This window comes from Scyliorhinus torazame, chromosome 9 (assembly GCF_047496885.1).
Source record: "Scyliorhinus torazame isolate Kashiwa2021f chromosome 9, sScyTor2.1, whole genome shotgun sequence".
In the NCBI taxonomy this organism is placed as follows: domain Eukaryota; kingdom Metazoa; phylum Chordata; class Chondrichthyes; order Carcharhiniformes; family Scyliorhinidae; genus Scyliorhinus; species Scyliorhinus torazame.
Window position 1 is genome coordinate 258,820,493 of NC_092715.1, and position 15,548 is coordinate 258,836,040.

A 15,548-nucleotide genomic window follows, 5' to 3' on the forward strand; every position below is an offset into this window, starting at 1 on the left:
TAGGAACATTGGAACAGGAGTAGGCCATTCAGCCCCTCGGGCCTGGCCCATTCAGTGAGATCATGGCTGATCAGTGACCTAACTCCATAACCTGCCTTTGGCCCATATTCCTTCATATCTTTGCTTCACAAAAACCTACCTATCTCAGAGTTAAAGTTAACAACTATTCCAGCTTCAACAGCTGTTTGTGGGAGAGTTTTCCAAACCTCTACCACCCTTTGGGTGAAGACGTCCTTCCTAACATCTGTCCTGAACGGCCTAGTTCTAATTTTAGACTATGCCCCCTAGTTTTAGAATCTTTAACCAGTGGAAATAGTTTATCTTTATCTACCGTATCTTTCCCTGCTAATATCTTGAATAATTTGATCAGTTCAACCCCAGAACCTCTAAATTCTAGCGAAAAGAGGCTGAGTAACCTCTCCTCGTAACTAAACCCCTGTAATCCAGGTACCATGTTTGTCAACCTTTTCCTCAGCAAAATGCAGTAGGTGGAGGATAGTTATATAATGCAAATTATGTGCATTAAAATTCATCCCAGTGATTTATGGGGGAACAGTGATTTATGGGAGATATGAAGCAATCCATCTCCATTCTGGCTGGGAATGGTGGTGGTATTATATTTTCATGAATAGAAGATTTTAGGAATATTGGCTTCTAAATATTGGGGCAATTTAAGGGTCAGAAGTCTGGGGTTATAGTGTGTTTGAAGTGGTCATGGTTTTAAAAGGATTTTGTTTTGCAGGGCCTGGGAGCTTTTAGGAGACAGGAGGTGAAATTGACCAGAGGAATGCATTTTTTTCAGTCTGGGCTAATGGACTGGGTTTGCCTGGGGAAAGTCCCTGGGGAGTTAATGTGCTTTCAGCCTGGAAAGTTAAGTTGTTTTGCAGCTTGGGGAGATAATGTCATTTCTGGGTGGAGCTAAGGGATGCCGTTCTTTTTGGGTGTGAAGTTAAAGAGTTAATAATGTATTCCCAATAAAGTTTTGTTTTAAATGTACCAAATCCCTATTTCTTCATGTAATCACTTGTGGAGCAAATAATTCTTGCACAATCTTATAAATACATTACAATATTGGGGTTTTGGTCCAGTATCATAGCCACTGTTGGGAGTCTGGTTGGGGATAGTAATAATATAGTCATGAAATTATGCAATTATCTCTATTCTGGCTGGGTACGATATGCAGTCATGTTTCTCTGCAATTGGCCACTAACCTGAAGGTGATTGAAAAGTGTCTGGGATCCCTTGATTACTCACTTCTTACTGATTCCGAATCCACTGCGAGTGGGTCACCCCTCCCTCTTATGTAACATACATTGCCTGCTTGATTGGCATCCCATCTACAACCATTTACTCCCTCCACCACCAAAGCACAGGAGCAACCATGTGTCCCATCTACAAGATGCACTGCAGGAACTCACCAAGGTTCCTTAGGCAGCACCTTCCAAACCCGTTACCACCTAGAAGGACAAGGGCAGCAGATACATGGGAACACCACCACCTGGAAGTTCTACCCCAAGCCACCCGCTATCCTGACTTTATATTTCTTCACTGCCGCTGGGCCCAAATTCTGGAGCTTCCTCTCTAACAGCACAGTGGATGTACCTACACCAATTGGACTGCAGCGGTTCAAGAAAGCAGCTCACCACCACCTTCTCGAGGGCAATTAGGGATGGACAATAAATGCCCCACAGCCTATGAATGAATTTTTAAAATGTTTTTTGTAATTACCCCATTGTCACACTGCGTTGTACCATACATTACAAGTAACCAGAGGGCCTTAATAACCCGCACTACTATTGCAAAATGTTGGTAAAACAGTTTTTGCTGAGAGGTTAAGCAAACGTTCATGTCTATTCATTGCTGATTCCATGATGAGGTGGGCCAAGTCCCATGAATTTTAAGACTAAAAGAAAAATTGTTGGATGAACAGAATGTGCCACAGGATATGACAGCTCCTGGGCCAGTACATCCAGTTGGCTGACGGAATTAACTGGCTGCTCCATTGCTCACATTAGACATCCTCCACAGGTAAACATCTAAACCAGAGAGTGCAGTAACAGCACGGAATTAAAGAGCGCAAAGCAGTTCAACAGGCAAATCGCCTATTCGACAAAACCATGCACTTGTCAAGACCCCAGGAATGATCAATTTTCAAACTGACGTAGCCAATCCCACTGCGGCTTGTTGCAACCGGGGGGGGGGGGGGGGGGGGGGGGGTGAAGTTGGTATTTGCCATTTGAACAAAATGCACAGCTTTTCACAGACACAAAAATTATGATTTCACCCAAACAAACGTACGACGCCTGGAACGAAAGAACATACTTGTACCATTTGGAAGTGTCATGCGCTACAATTACAGCTAAAGGTTTCGGATCCTCCAGTCGGCAGCAGAAGACTAGAGTCAGGAATATCAATGGGAGGTTGCGAGATCAACCAAGCGGCGTGCAAATTCTCATCTACTTCAAAGAGCCCAACAGTATTTAGGTGTCAGCTGTGGCCGAGTCGGTGACACTCTTCCTTCTGCGTGGGAAGGTCATGTCAAGGCCTGGGCCAGACACTTGAACTCAAAATCTCGGCTGGCAGCTCCAGACAGTAGCGAGGGAGTGCTGCACTGCTGGAGGTGCAGTCAATTCCGAGGCACTGCCCACCCTCTGGGGTGGGTGCAGGGGGACCAGTGACACTATTTGAAGGGGGGGGGGGGGTTCTATTTTACTCCGCATTGCTGTGCCACAGATTGGGCTGTGCAGTAATGCCACAGCATCTTCCCCATTGGTACTCTGATGCTCTGTATCCTGGAGCAGGTTCTGGACAGCGTCGCTCAAGGTGCGATACTTGTCCGACGGTGAGTCACTTCCCTTTGGGGGCAGGATGAGAGCAAAGGAGAACTAAATGATCACCAGGTGGCGAATTATCCAGACCGGCTTCTGTAGCACAACTATAATGCCAATTAATACATTTTACAAATTCAGAGCGTGATTACTGACCCAGACAGACCTGGTCCACCCCAGGTCCGATCCACCATCTACACTGGCGCCCAGTCTAGCAACATTGGAAACAGAAACTCTCAGCTTCTGTTCAAATCCCTTCATGGCCTTGCCCCTTCCCTATCCTGTAACCTCACTCAGCCCTGTAACTCTCCGTGATCTCGGCATTTCCCCAATTCCTGGCATCTTGTGCATCCCGGTTTCCTTGCTTCCCATCATTGACGGCCGGTGTCTTTTGCTGCCTCTGCTCTGAACTCCGCAATTCACCCCCTAAACATCTCAGCCCCTCTTTCTTCCTTCAAGATGCATTTTAAAACCTACCTTTCACTGGTCCCAATGTGGCACCACATCAAAATCTGTTTCACAACACTCCTGGTGAAGTGCTTTGGCAGCGTTCCGAACGGATGTTCCTTGGCCATCAAGTCCTGGGGTGGGACCTGAGCCCAAAGCTTCTGGTTCGGAGGCAGGGACGCTGCCCACTCCGCCACAAGACCGAGGATTGATGTCCCTCACACAAAATGTACACTATTTGCATGTTAGCCCCAACACAGAGTACTGCAGCATGTTTGTTTGAAGGCGGTATGTCAAGAATGTGCAACTCACTACCACGTAGGAACTTAAATTTCTACAGTGCTTTTAACGTGGAAAAAAGGTTGTGCCGCATCACAGGAACATTAGGAAGCAAAATATCACACTGACGCACAGGAGGAGGTATTAGGGTGTCTCAGAGGAGGAAACAGAGGGCATTCCGGAGCTCAGAGCCCAAGCAGCTAAAGGCACGGCTACCAATGGTGGAGCGTTTAAATTCAGGGATGTTCAGGAGCCCAGAATTAGATGCGTGCAGATATATCACAGTTGTGCAAACCAGTAGCTGCAGAGATGGGTGCGTGGGCCTCGTTGGGATTTCGGAAGTTGCTGTTCACAACGAGCCAGTGCCTCGATAAACCCATCGGGGGACGTCCGAGAGAGGCACAGAGGGAAGCTGCAGGTTTACCTGGTCAAGTCTGTAGCCACTTAAAATGGCCAACTCCCGATTCAAAATGGCGAACGGCAAAGGCTGATGGGAAAGTCAGCCAACAAGACAAAAAACAGCCGCTGCAGGTTGGCTGTGTATTTACCTCTGGAAAGGCCAGACAATATCGATACCAGCAACCGTCAGCATAACAAAACAACAGCCATCTGCATACTAATGAGCAATCCCCGGGAACAATAAGCAACATTTAGACACACAAAGCAAAACCAGACTCTTCGGCGCCAGCAGGAGCCTACACAAAAGGAGGTGAACGAGCACCTCAAGACCGCCCATCGATCAGGGAACCGCTCCAGCATTGGAGAAAATCGAACCAAGCGATTGGGACAAAGTCCAATCACTTGGGACCAGGTACAGGGTCCGCCCCGAAAGGCGGGAAGCCCCTGGGGACTACAAGAATTGAGCCCCAAGTTCAAATCGCTCTCTTCTCTTCTTCTCCATCTCTTCGCTCTCTTCACGCTCTTCTTCCTGCCCGGGTCACCCAGCAACAACGAACCAACATTGACCGTGGCCAGAGCAGTGAAGATCGAAATCGTAAGTCTTAATTCAACGCTCGCTACAAGATAGGCGCTCCTAGCTACCAATCTGTACCAACTTCGAATCCCGCCGGCTCAGAACCCGAACGAAAGGCCATTTGTTTCCCTGACCTGGTGGGCCAGTTCCAAGTTAAGTATAGGCCTGTTAGTTGTAGAAGTAGCTTAGACGTAGAACTTGTGCATGAGTAGCGATTACGGTGGATAATAAATGTGCTTTGATTTAAACCTTACTAATCGATGTATTGGATTATTGATCATTACTCGAACTTGAACCACGTGGCGGTATCATAAAGATACCTGGCGACTGAAGAGCAAAGGTAATAAAGCAGAGCAATTGAACCAAGGCAAAGTTAGCAACATTATTTGGCGACTCCGCCGGGACCCGATCTAGAAGTGGAAAACCACTCCGGGAGAACCCAGAATTTGAATTAGAGATCCAACTGGAAGCAGGAAACCACAAGTGTTCAAGCAGTTCTGATCAATACTCATAAATTCGGAAGTGTGTGTATGCATGCGTAACTAACAGGGCGATAAGTAAAACTGATAGATTCTTTGTTGCGACAAAACTGTCGGAAGTTTGTATTTCGGAAAGTAGCGAAAGCCGTACCCGTATTTACAGCACCGCCTTAATACCCCTGTCCCAAATTTGAAGAGCAGCATTCGGATTAATACCCCTGTCCCAAAATATGAAGAGCAGCATTCGGATAGGAAAGATGGCAATGCAGCGCCTCATGAACCCAGAGGAATTTGCGGTCGCAGCGACCAGCAGCAGTAGAGTGGGACAATGTCCCATTTGGGAGGAAGAGATCAGGAAATATCTCAAAGGGAAAGGATGGCCCCTTTGGAATGAATTCTGTGACAACGAGGAATCAGGCCCCGGGAGTATGGGACATACTTGGTGGGAGAACCTGAGCGAGATCCACAAAAAGAGCTAAGGGAAAGCTCGCAAGCCGATGGCAATCGTGTCCTGCTTGGCACAATTGCGAGGCACAGAGGAGATCGTCAGGACGCTCCGGAAAGAAGTTGAGGGCATACATCAAATGAGTAAGGTCGATGTAAGCGAGGTAGAAAAGGAGAATTTGGAATTGAGAAGGAAGTTGGCAGTAAAAGATGGAGAGGTGGAGGATGCCAAAAGGGCACACCAGTCTTGTCTGGCGCACTTAAGCAGCTTCCAGTCTCAATACAAAAAGGCCTATCAGGACACGCAGCGTGCAGTCCTGGTACGTGAAGAGACAGAAAAGCAGGTAGAAGCATTACAGAGACAGTGCAGTGATCTCAAGGCAGCATTAAGAGCTCTCCATGCTGCCACCACAGAACAAAGACAGAGCACCATAGATCATGCAAAGTGCCGGAAGCAGATTGCAGAGCTGCAATCGCTGCTTTCAGTTCAGAAAGGTTTCCAGGAAACCTTTGGAGAAAAATTAGATCAGGACGACGGCTCTGATTGGGAAGAATTGAATGAAACAGCGCAGAGATATGTTCAGGGAACATGTGAGCAGGGAAAGCCACAAAAGAGGAAAGCGCCCTAACCCCCCACACAACAAATAGTTCAAGCTCCAATGAACCAAGTCACCACCCACCGCACAGCCACATCGGACGATGCAGAATTTCTATACTCCACCCCCTTAACAGTGACCCAATTACGGGACGCGTGCGATAAGGTCACACCGTTCCTCCCCACCTTAGACCCCCACCATTTCTTTGCCACAGTTAAGCATCAGGCGACCATGTATGGCCTAGATGAGCGAGAGCATGTAAAGCTCACAGTTTTAAGTTTAGACCCTTCAGTAGCAGCAGCCCTTCCCGACCCACAGAATGTAGGAGGAGGCACCCTTGCAGAAATGCATACCGCGATCCTGGATGCAACCAGGTATAACCGGGGTGACCCCGTAGATGGCCTCAACAAATGTAGGCAAAAGAAATCCGAGCACCCCACAGCGTTTGCTGGACGCCTGTGGATCCACTTTGCAGCAGTCTTTGGAGACGTAGACCGTGCCCATTTGTCCCCAGACAACATGGCCAAATGGACCCGCACCCTTATCTCCCATGCCACAGAAACAGGACAGAAAGCTTGCACGAGTTATGATCCCTCAGAGGAGGCCCATAACGAGAAGTGGGTAGTGAAAAGATTGTCCCGCACTTGGGAGCAATCTATACAAAGTAAACCCGCAGTCAAGAATCCAGAGGGAAAGCAGGCCGGCGCAGATATGCAGGCAGTAAAAACACACCAGAACCCCGCATGGGTGAATGAAGGAAAGAACAGCCCCCCACCCAAGTCACAGGAGTGTTACAACTGCGGACAGTTGGGACACTTCGCAATAGAGTGCAATGCCCCTAAAAGGCCACAGAGAGCCCAGCAGACGGGCACTCTGATTAAGAAAAAGACAGAGCCCATTCATAGCGTTAGCGCCCGTTCAGATCAGACGGACTTGAGCGGAACGGACTGACGGCGTACGGGCTCCCCCAGTTGGGTCTGCGACACCCTTTGGGATAGGTCCGGATGACCGGTAGTTGCAGCGATAATTCGGGGACAGCCCATCAAATTTCTACGGGACACAGGAGGGTCCCGCACCACGATAAATTCCTCCACCCTGTTTCAAAGAGACACGTGGCCCACGACAGCCACTATCACCCTCAGCGGCTTTACAGGCCACTCACAGCAGGGACACATCACAGCCCCTGTACCCATTCAAATCGGTACCAACACCACCAAGCACCCCGTAGTTTTAGTTGACCTGCCCCACACAGCAGAACACATTCTGGGAATCGATTACATGAATTCCCATATTCTTTCATTCGATCCAGTCAACCAGTGTGTCTGGAAGATGGTAAAATCCACAAGAGCCCTCGCAACGCTCAACATAGGAGAGTACGCGAACAAAATTAGCACAGTAGGCGAATTTTGGTTCAACCCGACCACGCTTAGCACGGACAAGCAGGTTAGGGCAGTTCTGCAAAAGAACAGGGCAGCATTCGCGACCCACAAGCACGACTGTGGACGGATGACTGGCTCCGTACAGATAACAGGACCTGACCCTAGACCCCAAAAACAGTATGGATTTCCCCAAGAGGCAGAGGGAGAAATCTCCAGGGTAATAGAAAGCTTATTAGAGCAGGGCGTACTTAGATCAGTAGCCTCCACTAATAATGCCCCGATTTGGCCAGTGAGAAAGCCCGATGGATCATGGCGACTGACCATCGATTACCGGGAACTCAACAAAATCACCCCCGCAGCAGCCCCCACAGTAGCAACAAGTCCCGAGACCATGCTCAAGCAGGGACACAATTCCCGATTCTTTACGGTTTTGGATGTCAGTGATGGATTCTGGTCCATTCCATTGGCAAAAGCGTGCCAGTATAAATTTGCCTTCACCTTTAAAGCACAGCAGTACACGTGGACATGCCTTCCACAAGGCTTCCACAACTCCCCCTCCATTTTCCACCGACAGCTGGCAAATGGTTTAGCCAAATTATCTCGCCCCGAATGTCTGGTACAGTATGTAGATGACCTACTACTGCAGACAGACACCAAGGAAGAGCACATTGAGCTTCTGTCCGAACTCCTGGAACTCTTACACTCAATCAGTTGTAAAGTCAACCCCAAAAAGGCCCAGGTTTTGGAAGATAAAGTGATATATTTGGGAATAATTATCACACATGGTAAACGCGAGATCGCGCATAAAAGGATTGACTCGATTGTTAAATTACCCCTTCCCCAACACTTTTCAGCCCTCCGGTCGTTTTCAGGACTGGTTGGCTACTGCCGAAACCACATTGACAGTTTTGCCAGCAAGGCAGCACCCCTCTCAGACCTCCTAAAGAAAGGAGGCCCCTGGGAATGGCTTCCGCAGCATACGGATGCTGTGGACTCTTTAAAACAGGCGCTCATAGCAGCCCCCGCACTACAAGTTCCAGACCCGCTTTCCCCTTACGCCATAGAGGTAGCAAGCACAGACCGCACCCTTTCGGCCGTGCTCCTCCAGGAACGGCACGACCAGTTAAGGCCCGTAGCTTATGCCTCCAGAGTTTTAGATGCTGTGGAGCAGGGATTTTCAGCCTGTGAGAGGCACCTGCTCGCAGTATTTTGGGCAGTGCAGTATTTTTCATATATTACCGGACTGAACCCCATCACAATTCTCACCGAACACACCCCCACCCAACTTTTACTGGACGGACGACTCAAGGACGGTACAGTAAGCCAGATTAGAGCAGCTAGATGGACCCTTCTTTTGCAGGGACGGGACATCACTGTTAAAAGGACAAAGACGCACACCTTTTTAGCCGACAACTTACAGTACCCCGGAACCCCCCCATGAATGTGAGATTATCTCTCCACACCACAACACAGGCCCCTTTATTGAGAAAACACCCCCCCGAAAGATAGGTAATTCAACCCAGAGCCCCCAGCACACAGACACGTGAGCCCATAAAGATCTATGTGGATGGATCTTCCACAGTCTTGGATGGGAAGCGCATAACAAGTTGCGGTATCTATGTCGAGGATGCGCAGGGACGCGCCCTCGAGGAAATATCGTTAAAACTTCCAGGCCACTTAGGCACGCAGGCAGCAGAGCTCGCGGCCATCACGTATATAGTGTAACACCCAGATTTCTTCCCCAGCCCAGCAGACATATACTCGGACAGCGTCTATGTCTGCAACAGCCTTACGGAATTCCTACCCCTGTGGGAAGCAAGAGGATTTGTTTCTGCAGACGGAAAACCCCTCCCCTCAGCCCCATTGCTCCGTCATATTTTACTGAGAGCCCAGAACAGGACTTTTGGCATAATCAAAGTTCGTAGTCACCATTGTTCCTCCCCCACTGGAAATGTGAAATCCGACGCACTGGCTAAAGCAGGTGCCAGACACGGATATTTTTGGACACCCCCCGAAAGCACACCAGTGAATGCAGTTCAGGTCTCACAGACAAAGATCGAGGATCTAGTGGAGGCCCAGAAGCAGGACAGCAATCTCAGGGAGATTGTTAAAGGAAAATATCCAGCACCCCATGAGAGATTTAAAAATGCACTGACCACACATGACGGTGTGGTGTTAAAAGACATCCTTTATGTGGTTCCTGAACAGGACAGGAATCAACTGATTTGTTTGTTCCATGACGGTCATGGACATCAGGGAATCGATCCCACTACAGCCCATCTCAAGCAGCTTTGTTGGTGGCCGAATTTAAAGGAAGATGTAAACCATTACATCGAGAATTGTCTTATCTGTGCCCAGAACAACCCGGACAGATACGCCAAAAAGGCTCAACTCAGCCACACCCGACCCGTTAATGGCCCCTGGACTAACCTCCAGATCCATTTTATAGAACCATTGCCCCCTTGCAGGAATGGCTATGAATATGTACTTGTGGTAATTGACACATTTACGAAATGGGTGGAAGTATTCCCAGCCCGCACAAACACTGCAAAAACCACAGCCAAGATTTTGACCCACCACATCTTTACAAGATGGGGACTCCCCCGCAGCATTGAATCCGACCAAGGTTCCCATTTTACGGGACATGTCATGCAGAACGTCCTCACGATATTTGGCATCATCCAAAAATTCCACATAGCATATCACCCACAGTCGAGTGGTATCGTGGAGCGCATGAATCGGACCCTAAAATCCACCCTCAGAAAAATGGTCCAGCAGAACAACACCACTTGGGACTCAGTCCTCCCTTTTGCGCTGATGTTTTTGCGTAATACAATTTCTACTTCCACAGGTTACACCCCACACACTCTCATGACCGGACGCCCCATGAAAGGCACAGAATATTTGTTAGGTTTAGACTTGACCAGCCCCGAAGTGACGGCCCTCACACACGAGAAAGCAGTAGAGCAATTAGTTGAAAATGTTAAAACAGCTCAGCTAGCAGCCGCAGTAAAATTGGACACAAGGAAGAAACAGAGCAAGGCTTGTTTCGACAAGACAGTGCATGCGATTGAGTACAGTATAGGACAGCAAGTCATATTCTCCGTATATAACCCCAGCACATTCCTGTCACCAAAATACTCAGGTCCGTACTCCATTGCGGACAAAGTAAGCCCTTCCGTATATAAAATAAAGTACCCCAACGGTAAGACTGCGTGGTTCCATATAAACCAGCTGAAGGCATACGAAACACAGTCTAACCACGCACACCACGTCATGCTCGACACAGCACACCACGCCCCGCCCACAGCCAACATAACCCTACCATCCCCCAACACGTCCAGCCCAGCCACGGACTCGACCTCGACTCCACCCCCGAAATATACACTCCGTCCCGGAACGCCCACAGACTGCAGCAGCAGAGACAGCGACTGTGACTCGGACGATAGCCACAGCACGCCTCCCTACTATCCCCATGCAACAGGACCCACACCCAGCGATTCCGACTACGATCTAAGTGATCCCTTCATGATCACTTTCCTGAATAAACCCCACCACCGACCACCGAACTACACTGACGACCCCGATTCTGTCCCCACACAGCTAGACACCAACTATTGGCACCGAGATAACTCGTTCCGACTCATCCGCAACGACGAGAGCGACCCCACCTCACACCATGCAGCCCTTTCAGCCCTGATACATTCAAGAGTTTGGCACCCGGGAGAAGAGGATGACCTTGGGTCTGACTCCCAAACCGAGAACCCCTTTGCGACCCTGTTCGCAACCGAGAACGGAGGTGTCCAGATGATGTTTTAAAGGAACCGCTTGGGAGAAGTGGTGTCCTTTCTGATGGAACCTGCAGAATGTTTTATGTTGTTTGTAAGTTTGTTAAATGTTGTTTGTCAGACCGAAAAAAAAATTCATGCCCCCACGCCTTTTCGGACGAAACCTCGGAGAACTTGTCCGCACGCTCATCAGCAGAAACCTCGGAGGACTTGCCCACAGAGATTTGTTAAGGTCCCAGACGCCCGTTCAGCGGAACTCATCTGTCGACAGATACCAGACGCCCGTTCATAACTGCCCTTCTGGTTCGAAGGAAAGAACCACTACGGCAGCCCCACCACGATGACTACATTTCTTGCCCGTTCTTGTCGGTTGCTGAGGCAGTGGAGAAACGGCTTGGAACCCACCCTGCCTGGGACCCCCCCTCTGGTCAACTACGCTTGGATAGGAGAGACACGGCATTGGTTGCCGTCCTACCCGGGGACTCCATCCAACTCTTACCCGTCGCGGCCCATACACACCTCATTTTGGAAATTTTAGTTCAAAAAGTTTTGTTTTCTTTCAGGTAACCCTTAGGTTGCCAACCACATGCTATTTACATCCTGAAACATTTGTATGGTAGATTGCGCAGTCTGCGAGACGGCTCGCACTGGTTCATTATTTGGAAGTGTGTCTTGTCCTAAAATTCGTTTTTTGGAGAATAAAAATGAGGGAGTCACACATAGTGACCAATTATAAAGGAAGTAATTGGCACTAAAGGACAGACAGACTATCGTACGAGATGTTAAACAAAGATAGTTACAGACACTAAGCTTGTTTCCACAGAACTCCAGAAGCTCCAGGACCGGAGAAGAAAAGAAAAGGAAAGAGAAGAGCAATGAGGGCTTCCTCCACATGGATCATCATCTTTATGGACATTTGGTTGCGGGTGAACGCGAACCCCATGACTTCAAGCCCCCCAGCCGTTAACGTTTCACTTCTCCACAGTACCCAAAGCCCAGTCACCAGCGACACCACATCATCTTGTTGTGCCAGGTTTATAACCTGGTACTCTCTGTCATATGTAATAGAATCCTTACTGGTATTGGCGATACTCTGCTGCATCGTGCAGACTATGCGTCTACGGAAATGGAGAAGGAGAGCCTACCGCGCTCGGACCCCAGTATATAGGATCAGATCGCCTATTTTCGGAAACGACCAGACCCCCGACCCCCGTGATCTATAATAAAGAGCATTCACTTGCGGTTTTATTGTAAATAAAGAAATGTAAAGAACTGTTCATGAGCAAATTGTACGATCCTGAGCTTGACTGCCAAGCCAGGAATACTGTGTATAAACTGCTATGATTTTGTTTGTATGGTTGAGGAAGGTAGAATGATGAAATGTTTAAGCGAGTGTAGTGTATTAAGAACAGTTAGAGGTTCCCAGTTTATTGTTTTGTAATGCATGTCCCTGTTTGACATAGCGCCCTTAGAATTGTCAGTTAAAATTTTTTGCATAGTTATGGTCAGTGTAGAGGCCATGAAGGAAGTGTCTCCCCCCCCCCCCCCCCCAAACCGGGTCAGGGAATGGAAAGCAACATAGTTATGTGATCCTTCACGCTTCGCGTTAGGATCACAAGGAGGGAATGTAGCCACTTAAAATGGCCAACTCCCGATTCAAAAATGGCGAACGGCAAAGGCTGATGGGAAAGTCAGCCAACAAGACAAAAAACAGCAGCTGCAGGTTGGCTTGTGTACTTACCTCTGGAAAGGCCAGACAATATCGGTACCAGCAACCATCAGCATAACAAAACAACAGCCATCTGCATATTAATGAGCAATCCCCGGGAACAATAAGCAACATTTAGACACACAAAGCAAAACCAGACTCTTCGGCGCCAGCAGGAGCCTACACAAAAGGAGGTGAACGCGCACCTCAAGACCGCCCATCGATCAGGGAACCGCTCCAGCATTGGAGAAAATCGAACCAAGCGATTGGGACAAAGTCCAATCACTTGGGACCAGGTACAGGGTCCGCCCCGAAAGGCGGGAAGCCCCTGGGGACTATAAGAATTGAGCCCCAAGTTCAAATCGCTCTCTTCTCTTCTTCTCCATCTCTTCGCTCTCTTCACGCTCTTCTTCCTGCCCGGGTCACCCAGCAACAACGAACCAACATTGACCGTGGCCAGAGCAGTGACGATCGAAATCGTAAGTCTTAATTCAACGCTCGCTACAAGATAGGCGCTCCTAGCTACCAATCTGTACCAACTTCGAATCCCGCAGGCTCAGAACCCGAACGAAAGGCCATTTGTTCCCCTGACCTGGTGGGCCAGTTCCAAGTTAAGTATAGGCCTGTTAGTTGTAGAAGTAGCTTAGACGTAGAACTTGTGCATGAGTAGCGATTACGGTGGATAATAAATGTGCTTTGATTTAAACCTTACTACTCGGTGTATTGGATTATTGATCATTACTCGGACTTGAACCACGTGACGGTATCATAAAGATACCTGGCGACTCAAGAGCAAAGGTGATAAAGCAGAGCAATTGAACTAAGGCAAAGTTAGCAACAAGTCTGGAATGACAGCGGGAGAGCAGGAAGGTTGAGGAGTGCTGAAGGGTCGGGCCAGGGCGTTGGGAGGGCAAAGAGTCTGAGAGTGGAGAAGTGAAAGGAGATATGGTGATAGAAGGGCTTTTGAATGAGTCAAGAGAAAAGTTTAAAAAAGAGAGCCCAAAGGAGAAAATAAAGTGATGGACTCCAGTCCGCAAGAAACAGCGGAGGTGAACAGCATGGATAGGCACATGAGGGAGAATGAAACACAGAATTCGGTTGATAGAGTGAGATGAAGGAGGGTGGTAGGAGGTTCACGTGGAGCATAAAAACCAGCCCAGACCAGTTGGGTAAAATGGCATCTTGTTCAGTACGTTCTCATTAATGTTCACAGATTTGCACTTCCTCAAAGGGTCCTGGATGCTGATGTCCTCCGTTCAGAAGTGATGAGATTGACTGGGGCTCTCCAACCCGTACCCATGCTTAGCTCAAGTAACAGTGCGAGAGGGGGGCCGCACGGTGGCGCAGTGGGTTCACACTGTGGCCTCACGGCGCTGAGGTCCCAGGTTCGATCCCGGCTCTGGGTCACTGTCTGTGTGGAGTTTGCACATTCTCCCCGTGTTGCCTGGGTCTCGCCCCCACAACCCAAAGATGTGCAGGGTAGGTGGATTAGCCACGCTAAAATGGCCCTTAATTGGAAAAAATGAATTAGGTACTGTGTAAAATTTTTTTAAAACAGTGCGAGAGGGGAGGGAAAGAGATTGAACTGGAGCTGCCTTCGTCACCGTGTCTAGACCAATGAACAGGATAAATATTGAGCTCTTGAGTTTTTTTGTGCAGCACCCGCAAGATTTCTCGGTGGGAGATTTCTCGTGACTTGCAGCCGCTCACCAACTTGACTAGCCCCTCAGAATTCAGAGCATGAATGACGCACATAACCACCACCCTATCCCCAAAGTGGGCTGCATCACTCACAAGGAATCAGAGCATGAAACATATGGGAAGGATGTGCCCTTCAGTCCTGCTTGGTGACGCGCCCAGACGACGGTCGACACTGAGCAGAGTGCGGCGAAGTTCAGCTCCAAAAACCATTCTCAGTCACTTCTGCAGAGCTGCTCTTGATGCAGTTCGGACGCTCGACCTATCAGATTGCAGAGCTGCAATGCTCTGGGGGTACGAAGGATTGTGTCTGCGCACTAGGGGGAGTCTGGGCAGATTAAGGAGCATACTGTTCCACAAAGGAGTCCTTTAGAAATGACGTGGAGATGCCGGCGTTGGACTGGGGTGAGCACAGTACGAAGTCTTACAACACCAGGTTAAAGTCCAACAGGTTTGTTTCGATGTCACTAGCTTTCGGAGCGCTGCTCCTTCCTCAGGTGAATGAAGAGGTATGTTCCAGAAACATATATATAGACAAATTCAAATATGCCAGACAATGCTAGGAATGCGACCATTAGCAGGTGATTAAATCTTTACAGATCCAGAGATGGGGTAACCCCAGGTTAAAGAGGTGTGAATTGTGTCAAGCCAGGACAGTTGGTAGGATTTCGCAGGCCAGATGGTGGGGGGTGAATGTAATGCGACATGAATCCCAGGTCCCGGTTGAGGCCGCACTCATGTGTGCGGAACTTGGCTATCAGTTTCTGCTCGGCGATTCTGCGTTGTCGCGCGTCCTGAAGGCCGCCTTGGAGAACGCTTACCCGGAGATCAGAGGCTGAATGCCCTTGACTGCTGAAGTGTTCCCCGACTGGAAGGGAACATTCCTGCCTGGTGATTGTTGCGCGATGGCCGTTCATTCGTTGTCGCAG

General features: G+C 48.9%; 1 protein-coding gene across 4 annotated transcripts in view; it reads right to left on the reverse strand.

The window, feature by feature from the left end:
* Positions 1-15,548, reverse strand: part of LOC140429828 (uncharacterized protein KIAA1958) — a 239,297-nt gene that overhangs the window by 125,327 nt on the left and 98,422 nt on the right. The gene's annotated exons all lie outside the window — the stretch shown is intronic.